This window comes from Hevea brasiliensis, chromosome 5, assembly GCF_030052815.1.
Source record: "Hevea brasiliensis isolate MT/VB/25A 57/8 chromosome 5, ASM3005281v1, whole genome shotgun sequence".
NCBI lineage: Eukaryota > Viridiplantae > Streptophyta > Magnoliopsida > Malpighiales > Euphorbiaceae > Hevea > Hevea brasiliensis.
In genome coordinates this window covers 174522-189395 of record NC_079497.1, presented here as the reverse complement: position 1 = coordinate 189395, position 14874 = coordinate 174522, and positions in this window count along the sequence as shown.

The window sequence follows — 14874 nt, the reverse complement described above, 5'->3', positions numbered from 1 at the left end:
CTAGCTTGTCTAGTGGGACGAATTGACTTTGAATTCCCTCTCTGGCTGAAGTGTCGAGGTGTGTGGCTGTTGAGGACGAATAGAATGAGTACTCATATTAATGCTAGCTAGCTATGTTATTCCTCGCTAGCCATCGGCTTTTGGGAAAAATTGGACTTTGGAACATGATTAAGCTGTGTGTGTGATTTATTGGTATTTATTGTGATATTGTGAAATGGAGTTTAAATTCTTTATGACATTCACTGTCTTTGAATTGAAATATGGTTTTAAGTATCCACTATTTATATGACTTATGATTTATGATTTAAAGTCGCATTTCGTTAATGTTGTGCACTACTGAGACATTGGCTCAGCAATAGCTTTTCATTGTTATCGCAGGTAGAAAGACTGACAGAGCAGCAGACTAGGCTACTAGTGCTACATTGAGAGTTCATCGGGTATATTGAGTATACCATATTTTGCATTTTGTATTGTAATGTATGTTTACTGTATGTATATATTGTTCTTGGTTTTGAGCAGTTGTAAATTAAAATTGTATATTAAAATTGTACTTTAAAGTTGTAAACTAAATTTGTAAATTATTTTGGCTTTTAAATATTGTGATATATTCCTTTTATTTCAGCTTTTGAAAACACCAGAAAATTATTGTGGATTTGAGTTGGCAAATATTGAGAAACTTATTGTGTTGATTGGATATTGGAGTTTGGGAATTGAATAAAATATTGAAAGTACTTTTTATAGGTTTTTGAAGTACTGTTTATTCAAAATACAGATGGCACTCTGTCAAAATTTTTACAGAAATTATTAATGTGACACCCCTATGTTCGGTAGTGCATAATACTGTCCCGGTGACCAGTGTTGTCCGGACAGCTAGAATGCCTAGAACTACACTTCGATATGAGTGAGGAGACATAAAATAATGAAATACAAGAAAAGAAAATACAAGAAAAACAAAGGAAAAACAATAGCAAGGAAGTGTAACCAAGTTAAGCGAGCCGAGAACCCTAGTGATGGGTGACCGCACCGGGAAGTCGCGGCGTGGATCATTGACTAGCCCTGGACTGCGGGAAACCCTGGAAAATATTTTTAGGACTTAAATAGACCCATATTGAGGTATAAATACCATAAGAAATATTAAATAAAAATTAAATAATTAGTACAAAGAAAAGTGAGAAATCGAAAAACGGACAAAACCCGGTGTTACCGAAAAATCGGGAATGCAACCCGAACAGGGGCATTGTGGTCATTTGACACCCCGAGTTGTCTTTTGACCTAAATGTCCATCAAAAATAAATAATATTACACTTGAAAAATATAATGAAAAATTAATTTAGTGGTACCTAATGTAAATAACAAAAATGGAGGGTAAATGGGGTAATTAGCACTTAAACATATAATATGATTAAAAATGCATGAGTGGAGCACTATGGGAATTAAAATATTCATTAAGTGGGCAGATTACTTCCACTATACTCATCTTCAACCTTCATTCCTCACCATTGCCTAAATGAAGAAGTTCCAAGGTTCTCCAATGGCCACCCAAATGCATGGTTCCTTACACCCATTTTCAAGCTAGATTTTTGTTACTTGTCTTCATTAATTTTGATCCTCACACCATGGGCAGTAGATAGGCAGCAAGAAAGGAAAGTTTTTGTGGAGTTTTGAAGAATTTCCAAAGTGGTAAGTTTGTGTTTTTGATTATTGTTTAATTAAAGTTTGTAAGGATGTTATGGGTGTTTTATTTATGGAGAGATTTTTGAGGTTTGATGTTGAATGAGGAAGTGTACTTTTGGCAGCCTTGGAAACACCTTGAAGACAGTTTATTTTTTCTTGTAAATGGTGAATTAAATGATTGATTAAATGTATATTGTATTGGAAATTATTTGGGTGATGTATACTTAGTATATGTAAATGTAAATTGAAATTTGAAGCTTGGAAATTAATAGAATGTAAAGGTACCATTGCAGCAGGTTGTTAACTCTTGAAGAATGTTGGAATTCATGCTTGGTTTATGGTATATTAATGTTGAATTGTGTTGGATGTTAGGGCAGTTTGAGTGTATATATGATGGTGTGAAGTTGGACATGAAAAAAATGTTATGGTTAGGTGATTGAATTATTGTAAATTGAGTTGAAAAATTTTGCACTTTATGGTGTATGTTGAATGTAATTGTAAGCTGCCAAAATGACCTATAATGTGTTGTGAATTATGTTTAGGTCATGATACAACCAGAATTGACTTGAATATTGAGTTTGGTAAGTGTTAGGAGTGATCCTTGATGTGTATGAAAGAAATGTAATAAGGCAGTTTGTGTTTTAGGCCTATAACTTTAAGTGTGTGGCTCCAATTGGTATGAGACCAATTGGAGGTGAAACTAGGCACAAAATGTGCCAACTTTCATGAAGGAAGCATACCAAAATTCTGCTTGCAAGGTAGCTTCAAAAATAACCAAATCTAGATTAAGTGCAAATAAGGCATGAAAATTGACCATTTGGGCAGTAGTTAGTATTTAGGCCATAACTCACTCAAAACAGATCCAATTGACCTGAAATTTTGACCATGAATTTAAGACCCATATCTACAAGTCTTATGAAGACACCAAAGCCCAGAAATGACCATAAGCAAGCCAAACAGCTTGCACAAGTTTGGGTCCAAAAACTGGCCCAACCTAAAATGACCTAAAATGACCTAAAGTGACCAATTTTGATGCAATTTGACCAGCAATAGTAAAATGACCATAACTTGGTCTACATAACTCAGAATGACATGAAATTTTGCCCCGCTTTCCATATGACATAGATCTACAAGTTTGTAGTTTTGACCGAAACCCGAAAACCAAGGGAACTAGGTCGTCTAGCTAGGTCAAACTAGTATCCTGGAATCTAGCAAGTTGCAATAAAACGCGGTATACATGGGAATGAAATTGGTAACATGTACCAACCCTAAAAGACTATCGAATGTGACATATTAGTAACATTAAAACCTAATTTACCTAGAATGCATCGAGGGTCGACATATTAGGTTGAATAAGCAAATAATAGAATTCAATGAATTAATTATCAAGCATTATCGTTAGAGACAGTTTAAATGAGTACTGAAACACTTCAAATTGTGTTTCTCAGTTAGCAAAGACTCAGGGAAAGGGAAGGAAACACTGAGTCAAGGCCAGGAGACAATTATCAGAGGTTTGTGCACAACGGCTATTTCTTTTGAATTTTTCAATTGAAATGAATTATGACTATTATACATTATTATTTTAAATTGTGTTTGTGCACAACAGTTATTTCTTTTGAATTTTTCAATTGAAATAAATTATGACTATTTGGATATTATTGTTTTCAATTATGGAAATGTGTTTGAATGGATACTTATTGCTTGAAAAGCATTGTAAATAGTTTGAAATTGTGGAAAAAATTGATTTAGTGTGATTTGTGAAAATTTGAAGTTAATTATGAATTGTGTTGCCATTTTGTGAATAAATTTATGACTTTAGAAATTTATTGGATTCTCAAGAATCATTTGAATAAAATGTTTGGAATTGATTTTGTGTTCACACTTAGCATGACAGTATCATCTCATTCCTTCTCCATTTATGGGGTAGTGATCGTTTATTTTCCTTCTCCATTTATGGAGTCGTGATCGTTTATTTTTCTCCCTCTCTGGTTTACCAGTTGAGGTGATCGGATGAGTACTCATTATATAGCTAGCTCCCTTCCTCATTGATTTCGATTAGTGGGGTTGTGATTGCTTTGTCGTGGTGTACAACGCGGCATTGATCAGAAATTTTGTGTCATGGCTTAAGTTGTGCATGAATTGGCAACAATGTGTTCGTAAATTATTTGACTAAATTGTGTTATTATGAGCTTTGATAATTTGTGAAATGGAGTTTAAATTCTTATTGACATTCACTGTCTTTTGAATTTAACTATGTTTTGATTACTGAGATTTATTGTGATATTGTGTTAAATTCCTTACGACATTCATTGTCTTCAATTTAACTATGGTTTTACATATCCATCATTTATATGATTTATGAACTGTGATTTAAAGTTGTATTTGGTTAATGTTGTGCACCACTGAGACATTGTCTCAGTGATAGCTTTTCATTGCTGTCGCAGGTAGACAGACGGATAGGGCAGCAGACTAGGCTGCTAGTACATCCAGCGAGAGATTATCGGGTATAATGAGTATATCACATTTTGCATTTTGTACTGTAATGTATATTCACTGTATGTATATTTTGTTTTTGGTTTTGAGCAGTTGTAAATTAAAATTGTACATTGAAGTTGTAAAATAATTATGAGTTATTTTGGCTTGTAAAAATTGTATTATATTTCTTGTATCTCAGTCTTTGAAAAATCACTGTGGATTTGAGTTGAGAAATATATTGTGTTGAGAAAAATGTTGGAGTTAAGATTTGGAAATATATTGAAGTGCTTTTTACAGGTTTTCTGAAGAACTATTTTATCCAAAATACAGATGGCACTCTGCTAAAATTTTTACAGAAATTCTAAATAATTCAAATGTGTTAGTTTTATCACTTCAGTCCAAAAAAGGTTTTTAACACCTGTAAATAGTGCTTACCACTGTAAAAGAAGTAAGAAAAGTTTTTAAAATCCCTTGTAGTGTATTTAATGCGTTATCAGTAGACGGAGTTGGTAATTTATTAGGTATACTATGGGATCATGTTATGCCTTACAGAGGAGTAGGGTGTGACAATTAATACTTTAAATGTATTATTTGGTTTCACTTTAGTTAAATTTTTTTTTTAATACCTGTCAATAGTGCTCACCACTGTAAAAAGATAAGTTTTAAAATCCCTTATAGTGTATTTAATGGGTTATCAGTAGACAAAGTTGGTAATTCATTAGGTATACTACGGGATCATGTTATGCCTTACGAAGGGGTAGGGTGTGACAGCGTTTATGTCCGTACTTCCCATAATACCCGATAATTCTTTATTTTCCTTTGCTTTGTGCTTATTTCTTTTCATTTTCTTAGCCTATTAACTCATGTTGCAAGGGTTTTGCGATCGCCGAACGATTCTCACCAAAGTGGAAAAAGTGAGGAGTCGCCACTTTAATTTTAAAGGAAATTAAAGGAAACCATTACTGAAAATAAAAACCACTTCCGAAACAGAGATTCTAAGTTCGGAGTCCGTTCATGGGTGGGGAAGGTGTTAGGAACCCCACCTCGTGTCTTAACAAAGGTCGGTAAATTTAACGACGTGCTCTTAATAACTTACGATTAATAATTTGGATGGGGTTTGGAGTCATGATGCTGTCCTTATTATTGACAAAAGGAGCATTTAATACTCACCATTTCAGGTTTCCCAAGAACACAGGTACATGGGATGACCCTACGGTCAATTGGTGTTTTGTTTATTTGATTTGTTACATACTTTATCTAATTTTTCTGCTTTGAATTGGGGTTCTAATTCTAAAGAGATGTTATTTGAGTCCCTAAAGATTCATAATGAATGAGGAGGATTCTCAGCTCACATATTATGTACCTCGGTATTTAAATATTAAAATTTTAATTGAAAAGATTTTGGGAAAGGACTCTCTCCCAATTTCTTAAAATGTTCTTATTAGAATTGTTGCTAAGAGAATTCGAGTAAAGACTCTCTCCCAATCTCTTAAGATGTATATATTAGAATTTTTGCTTAGAGGATTCGAGTAAGGACTCTCTCTCGATCTCTTAAGATGTATATATTAGAACTTTTGCTAAGAGGATTCGGGTAAAGACTCTCTCCCGATCTCTTAAGATATATATATTGGAATTTTTGCTAAGACGATTCAGGTAAGGATTCTCTCCCAATCTCTTAAGATGTATATATTAGAATTTTTGCTAAGAGGATTCAGGTAAGGATTCTCTCCCTATCTCTTAAAATGTGTATAATAGAGTTTTAGCTAAGAGAATTCGGGTAAGGACTATCTCCCGATCTCTTAAAATGTTTTATTAGAGTTTTAGCTAAGAGAATTCGGGTAAGGACTCTCTCCCAATCTCTTAAAATGTATATATTAGAATTTCGTTGAGAGGATTCAAGAAAGGGCTCTCTCCTAGTTTTCTTCTAATTCATCAAAAGTAAATTTTAAGAGGTCTTGGTCGTGAAACTGAACTCGTTCGACCCTATTAGATATGAGAGCATTGCTCGCATCGCCTCTCGCTTTTCATATTATCCCAGACTTTTAATTTCTGATCTCATGATTTATTTATCCGAACTTTCCTCAGCTTGCTATGGCTCTTCATTTGGAGTCTTCTAGACATCTTACTTTGGAGGTTTTCCATCTGAGCTTAATCCCGAATCCTGACCTCATTCCTGTTTTCCGGAGCTAGTCTTAGTGGCTAATGTCTCAATTTGTCCGTACTGTTCCTAACCATTTTTATCCTCATCAGGAATCTCCATATTGTCTTTTCCCATCCATATTCCTAATCATTTTTTACACGAAATAACATAAAGAAATTAAGGACAACGTAAAAATAAAAGGTGAAACTCATTAACGTCACAAAAAGGTGAAATAAGTCTAATTTGACATAAACTTATTCTGAAGATTTGTTGTGATAAAGGATCTAACAAAGACTATGTCATGAACATTTGAGAATGATAAGTCGAGCACTTACCTATAAAAAAGGCTGAAATAATGAGTAAATCGGTACTGATGTCTTCGTGTATCTGGAGCCACTAAAACTAATACGGTAAGGTAATTTTGAGGAGTTACAAATGATTGAAAAGAGATCTTGACAGGCAGTGATTGAGTTTTCAAGACAGTGTGCGGTTGTTCAGGGTATAAATTGCAAGGCCTATAGCTTCTGAGGCAAGATTCTTTAGAAAACTTGTTTCTAAAGTCTCTAGGAACCTTGAGAGTTTCTGATTGAAAATAAAGCTATAGCAAAATTTCAGGGTTTTTCCTCAATAATCTCCACTACCTCTATAACATTGCAGGCTGGTATTTATAGGATATGTGTACTCGGAGATAGAGGGTCAAGATTTTAGCAGGAGGAAATGAAGGGTTAGGATCCAAAAGGACATGATCTGACGTCTTAGAATTAAAGAGAATCAAGATTGAGGGTTAGGATTTGGTTCAGAATCTCTATCCTTTTATTCTTTAATCCAATGATCAGGAATTCTGCCTTACAGAACAGATCCAAAGACTGGGAGCCAAAGGTGCTGAATTAGTTATTCACTTTTGATCTAAAGGTCTCAAATCTGTCCTTACAAGTGTGATCAACGGTGTAAATGGAGATGTACTGGGCCACTTTAAATGTTTGAGATCTGATGGTGAGGAGTTAATCTTACAGACTTGAAAGTGATTTTGATTCTCCAAGCCTTTTGATCTCTATAGGTCATTTCTCAATTTAGCCGATCTCCTTTATGGTTGGTAGACCTGAGGCCTCTTGTTTCGATCTCTTAATTTGGCTCTCTTTGCATCCGATCTCTTTTCTTCCTGATCTTGATTTCGATGCCTTCCTCACCTTTTAAAGTAATTATTTCTTCGATTATTGATGAACCACTTTGAGTTCTGCATGCAATAAATGCCAAGGCCCTATATATATGCAGAAGAATTTTGTCCTTCGCATACTCACAACCTTCCTTCTTCCGGTGAATTTTCAATGTTTTATTTTCCCGTTCTTGGCTTTTTCAGCAAGAATTCTTCTCATGACAACCACCTTAATCTTTTTTTGGAATGTTTTCTTTGTTCATCTCCTAAAAATGAACAATTTTGGTGATTGGAGGTTTATAAGGGCATCGTCTGATGACGATGAGGGAACTGGACTAATTGACCGATCAATGTCGAAACTGACTACCTCGCTGATCTCGAATCGGCTCATTGGTATAGCTTGCAGACCGATCTCTGACAAGAGGACCGCTAATTTCAATTTTAATATCGGTGATCCCTTCTTGAAGTTCATTTGGCTCCTCACCATCTTAAGGGTCCCGATAGTAGCTCAGTCCTGGTCGATGACATCGACGAAGACACTGAGCTTCCCATAGTCTTTACCATAGTTGATGAGAGCTACCCTTCTGATCTCCACGTATCTCTTAAACGACATCTTGAAATTGGGGTTGGTTCGATCCGTAGGAATAAGATAGGTAGAATGTAGTATAGGGAAATTTGTAGTTGTTGATCTTGAGAGATCGCCTAAAAGATGTAATCTGACCTTTTGGAAATGAAATGAAGTTTTATTTATTCAAAATTAATTATTTATTTTATTTTATTATTGCATTATTTTTTGATCTCTTATGACTGTGTCCAATTTGATCTTCACAATTCACACTCATGGACCGATCTCTCCTGACCGCTCTTTAAATATCCGATCTCCCTGCCACGTTTCTGGAATTCACATTTGATGAGTTATTAGAATAGTTCAATCCCATTAACCGATGTGTCTCTTAGGGCTGTGTGAACATTTAATGCTTGGGCAAGTTTAAATAGGGGGGAGCATTGGCCATTTGCTTACTTATGCCATTTTGAGATTCTCTGAGCAACTGCTATGTTCTTTCCTACCTTCTAAAGTTTTTTGATACCATTTTACACTCTGATAAGAGCTTCAATCTTTTTTTTATCAATTTTATTTATATCCTAAAAAATGAGCGATACCGATGGTCAGAGAGCTGCCAGTCCTCTTTCTGTTTACATTTCGAGGACATCGGATGAAGGTGAAGTGGCCAGACCGAGTGAGCGACCTGAACTTTCTACAATTGTTGTCCTGGTCCATGGTCGAGCAGCCAAGTGAAAACAAGCATCATCTTTGAGGAAAGAGAACCTACCCGTGGACGAGTTGCCATTAGTCCTCAAGGAGATCGATCTACAATCTATTAGCCAAGAATACAAACTTCTGACTGACTCCTTTGAACTTATCTGTCACACCCTACCCCTCTGTAAGGCATAACATGATCCCATAGTATACCTAATGAATTACCAACTTCGTCTACTGATAACCCATTAAATACACTACAAGGGATTTTTAATATTTTCTTACTTCTTTTTACAGTGGTGAGCACTATTTACAGGTGTTAAAAAAAAATTTTTAAACTGAAGGGAAACAGCCAACACATTTGAATTATTAGGAATTTCTGTAAAAATTTTGGTGGAGTGCCATTTGTATTTTGAATAAAGCAGTTCTTCAAAAACCTGTAAAAAATACTTCAAATATATTTCTCAATCTCAAACTCCAACATTTAATCAACACAATATGTTTCTCAACATTTGTCAACTCAAATCCACAATAATTTTTCAGTATTTTCAAAGGCTGGGATAAAAGAAATATAGTACAAATTTTACAAGCCAAAATAATTCATAATTTATTTTACAACTTCAATGTACAATTTTAATTTACAACTGCTCAAAACCAAGAACACTATATACATACAGTGAACATACATTACAATACAAAATGCAGAATATGGTATACTCAATATACCCGATGATCTCTCACTGAAGCACTAGCAATCTAGTCTGCTTCGCTACCGCTCTACTCGCGATAAAGAATAAAGCTAACGCTGAGCCATTGTCTCAGTGGTGCACAACATTAATCAAATACAACTTTAAATCACAAATCATAAGTCATATAAATAGTGGATACTTAAAACCATAGTTAAATTCAAAGACAATGAATGTCATAAAGAATTTAAACTCCATTTCCTAATATTATAATAAATCTCAATAAATCAAAATATGGTTAACAGTGAATGTCAATAAGAATTTAAACTCTATTTCACAATATCACAATGAATATCCATAAATCACGCACAGCTTAATCATGTTCCAAAGTTCAATTCGTCCCAAAAGCCGATGGCTAATGAGGAATTCAATTCGTCCCAGAAGCCAATGGGTAATGAGGAATAACATAGCTAGCTAGCAAAAATATGAGTACTCATTCTATTCGTCCTCAACAGGCACACACCTCAACACTTTAGCCAGAGAGGGAATTCAATTCGTCCCATTAGACAAGCTAGCGAGGAATTCAATCAATATACATGATAGCTGTGGTTTCAAACCATTTACAATGCTCTTCAATCCATAAGTATCCATCAAATATCATTTAAACAATTTCTCATAGTTTCAAACCATTTACAATGCTTTTCAAGCAATAAGTATCCATTCAAACACATTTCCATAATTTAAAACAATAATATACAAATAGTCATAATTTATTTCAATTGAAAAATTTAAAAGAAATAACTGTTGTGCACAAACCTCTGATAACTATCTCTTGGCTCTGACTCAGTGTTTCCTTCCCTTTCCCTGAGTCTTTGCTAACTGAGAAATACAATTTGAAGTGTTTCAGTACTCATTTAAACTGTCTCTAATGATAATGCTTAATAATTAATTCATTGAATTCTATTATTTCCTTAGTCAACCTAAGATGTCGACCCTCGATGCAGTTTAGGTGAATTAGGTTTTAATGTTACCAATATGTCACATTTGTAGCCTTTTAGTATTGGTACATGTTACCAAATTCATTTTCATGTATTTTGCGTTTTATTGCAATTTGTTGGATTTTAGTATACTAATTTGACCTAGCCGGATGACCTAGTTCCCTCAGTTTTCGAGTTTTGGTCAAAACTAAAAATTTGTAGATCTATGTCTTATTGCACATGGGGAAAAATTTCAGGTCATTCTGAGTTATGTAGACCAAGTTATGGTCATTTTACTATTGCTGGTCAGAATGTACCAAAATTGGTCACTTTAGGTCATTTTAGGTCAATTTTGGTTCGGCCAGTTTTTGGACCCAAATTTGTGCAAGCTATTTGACTTGCTTATGGTCATTTATGGGCTTTGGTGTCTTCATAAGACTTGTAGATATATGTCTCAACTATTCATGGTAAAAAGTTCAGGTCAATTGGACCTATTTTGAGTGAGTTATGGCCAAAACACTAACTGCTGCTCAAATGGTCAATTTTCAGGCCTTAAATGCACTAATCCGGATTTGAACATTTTTCAAGTTACCTTCCAAGCAGAATTTTGGTAAGCTTACTTCATGAAAGTTGGCACTTTTTGTGCTTAATTTCACCTCCAATTGGTCTCATACTAATTGGAGCCACACACTTAAGGTTCTAAACTAAAATACACACTGCCCTATTGCACATTGTTCATCACTCATCAAAGGACACATTTAACATTACCAAGTTACACATTCACGCTATTTCTGTTTTGCACCATAACCTAAACACATTTTACTTCACATTGTTGGTCATTTTGGTAGCTTATAATTACACTCAATATGCACCTTATAGTACAGAATTTTCTAAGTCCAAATTACAAACAATTTAGCCACATAACCTAGCTCATTTACATGTCCACACTCACACCTTTATACACATGTACAAGCTGCCATAACAAGCACCATAATTCAATCATATAATTCTATAAACCAAACCATGACATAACATATTTTGGTCCACACTTCAAATTGCCGAATTGTAATCTTCTTCAATTAGCTTTCCAAGCTTCCAAAGCCAAGTGTACATTCACATATACATTTAGTATACATCACCCAATTTATTCCTACACATATAAACACTTCATCAAAACTTTAATCGACCATTTACATGCAAGGATAAACTGCCCTTAAGGAGTTTCCATGGCTGCAAAAAATATACATCTCCCTTAAAACATCAAACTCTAAAAATCTTTCCACAATTCAACTACCCATAATATCCACACAAACTTTAATGAAGCAAGCATAAAAAATACCTACTTACCACTTTGAAAACTCTTCAAGACCTTGACTAAACTTGATCTTCTTGCTGCCTATCTGCTGCCCAAGTCGTGTAGAACAATTTTAGTGAAGGATGCTTAAGGTTTCCATGGTTGGATCACGCTTGCATGAAGCTTCAAGGTGGACGGCAATGGAGGTTTTTCTCTCTTCCATTTTCGGCTAGATTTTGAGAGGTTGAAGAAGATGAATATCTGTCCACAATGAAGGTTTAGTGGTCCACTTAGGTGAGGTGAGTGGAGCACTAAGTGAGCTTTAATATTAGTTTAATCTTAAATTCCCAAATTCTCATATTAAGCTCCCAATTTTTGATATTTTAACTATGTATCACCAATTTAATTTTTCATGACATTTTCCAAGTGTAATATCATGTATTTTTAATGGAAATTTAGGTCAAAAGACAACTCGGGGTGTCAAATGACCACAATGCTCCTATTCGGGTTGCATTCTCGATTTTTCGATAACATCGGGTTTTGTCATTTTCTCGATTTCTCACTTTTCTTTGTACTAATTAATTAATTTTTCTTTGATATTTCTAATGGTATTTATACTTCAATAGATATTTATTTAAGTCCTAGAAATATTTTCCAGGGTTCCCCACGGTCCAGGGCTAGTCAACGGTCCACGCCGCGACTTCCCGGTGCGGTCACCCATCGCTAGGGTTCTCGGCTCGTTTAACTTGGTTACATTTCATTGCTATTTTTTTTCCTTTGTTTTTCTTGTATTTTCTTTTCTTGTATTTTATTATTTTATGTCTTCTCATCCATATTTAAGTGTAGTTCTAGGCATCCTAGCTGTCCGGACAACACTGGTCATCGGAACAGTAGAACGCACTACCGAACTTAGGGGTGTTACAATTCTCCCCCCTTAAAATAAATTTCATCTCAAAATTTTACCTGGCATTAGTCTCTGAACAGCTGTGGGTGTTGTCTCCTCATATCCTCTTCACGTTCCTAAGTAGCTTCCTGGCTTGAATGATGGTTCCACAAAGACTTTAACTGTGTGTATCTGCTTATTCCTCACCGCTTCACCTCATATTCCAGAATTTCTATGGGTTCTTCCTCATATGAGAGGTCTGGATTTACCTCAATCTCTTCAACTGATAGTATATGAGATGGGCCAAATCTGTACCTCCTTAACATGGACACATGAAAGACACTATGTATCGTTTCTAGCTCTGGAGGTAATGCTAGCCGATATGCCAAAGGACCTACTCTTTCCAGAACCTCATATGGTCCGATGAAATGAGGACTTAGTTTCCCCTTTCTGCCAAATCTCATAATCTTCTTCCAAGGAGAAACTTTGAGGAATACCTTATCACCCACTGCATATTCAATGTCTCTTCTCTTCAGATCAACATAGGATTTCTAACGGTCTGATGCAGCCTTGAGTCTATCTCTAATCAATATGATTTTTTCCTCTGTCTTCTGAACAATTTCTGGCCCAATCATTTTCCTTTCACCTACTTTATCCCAACATAGGGGAGTTCTGCACTTCCTGCCATACAAAGCTTCATATGGAAGCATCCTAATGCTTGATTGGTAGCTAATGTTATAAGCAAACTCAATCAAAGGCAAGTGTGTATCCCAACTACCTCCAAACTCAATCACATAAGCCCGTAGCATATCATCCAATGTCTAAATTACCCTCTCAGACTGGCCATTTGTCTGTGGGTGGAATGTTGTGCTGAAGTTCAATCTAGTTCCTAGGGCTCTCTGAAGACTACCCCAGAATCTAGAAGTGAACCTAGGATCTCTATCAGATACAATCGATACTGGCACTCCATGCAGTTTTATAATTTCATATATATACAATCTGGCCAATCTTTCTAGGCTATAGTCCATCCAGACTGGCAAAAAGTGAGCAGACTTGGTCAGTCTATCAAGTATAACCTATACTGCATCATGACTATTCTGTGTCCTCGGAAGTCCCGTAACAAAATCCATCCGTTCCCATTTCCACTCTGGTACTGGCAAAGGATGTAACAAACCAGCTGGAAGTTAATGTTCTGCCTTTACTTGCTGACAAGTTAGGCATTTGGAAACAAATTCAGCTATATCCCTCTTCATACCCATCCACCAATAATGCTCTTTTAGCCCTCTGTACATTTTAGTTCTACCAGGGTGCATAGCAAAAGGAGACTCATGTGTTTCCTTCATAATGATCTGTCTCAATTCCACATCATTAGGAATGCACATTGTGCCTTGATGTAGCAATAAACCATCATCTCTCACAGTGAATTCAGGTTTCTTGCCTTGCTGGACTTCTTTCAGTAGCTTCTGATATTTATCATCATTCTGAGCAGCCATTCTAATATGATCCATCAACACTGGCTGTACATGCCATGCAACTACTATCTGTCCCTCATCATTAATCTCTAAACTGGCATGTTATGCTTTCAATTCATGTACCATGGACAAAGGAGAAACTCTGAGACTTGCTATAGTCTTGCGACTTAAGGCGTCAGCCACCACATTTGCTTTCCCTAGCTGATAGTCTATTAAGCAGCCATAGTCTTTAATCAGTTCTAACCATCTCCTCTACCTCAAATTCAATTCCTTCTGGGTACATAAGTACTTCAAGCTCTTGTGATCTATGTAAATGTAGCATTTCTCCCCATACAAATAGTGTCTCTTGATCTTTAGAGCAAAAATAATAGCTGCTAGATCCAAATCATGTGTTGGGTAGTTCCTCTCATGCGGTTTCAGCTGGTGTGATGCATAAGCAATGACATTCCGATCTTGCATCAGTACACAGCCTAACCCATTGTGAGAAGCATCACTATAAACTGTATACTCTTTACCTGGAGTAGGTAAAGTAAGGACTGGAGCTTCAGTTAAACACCTCTTCAACTCATCAAAACTTTGCTGGCATCTATCTGTCTACTGAAATTTTTACATCTTTCTGAAGTAGCTTGGTCAGTAGAAAAGATAACATAGAAAACCTTTTCACAAATTGATGGTAATATCCAGCTAAACCCAGAAAACTGTGAATTTCTGTGATATTCTTGGGTGGCTTCCAATTAAGGATAGCTTCTACCTTGCAAGAATCTACCTTGATCCCTTTAGCTGACACAACATGTCCTAAGAAGGAGATTTCTTTCAGCCAAAATTCACATTTCGATAATTTGGCATATAGCTGTTTCTCCCT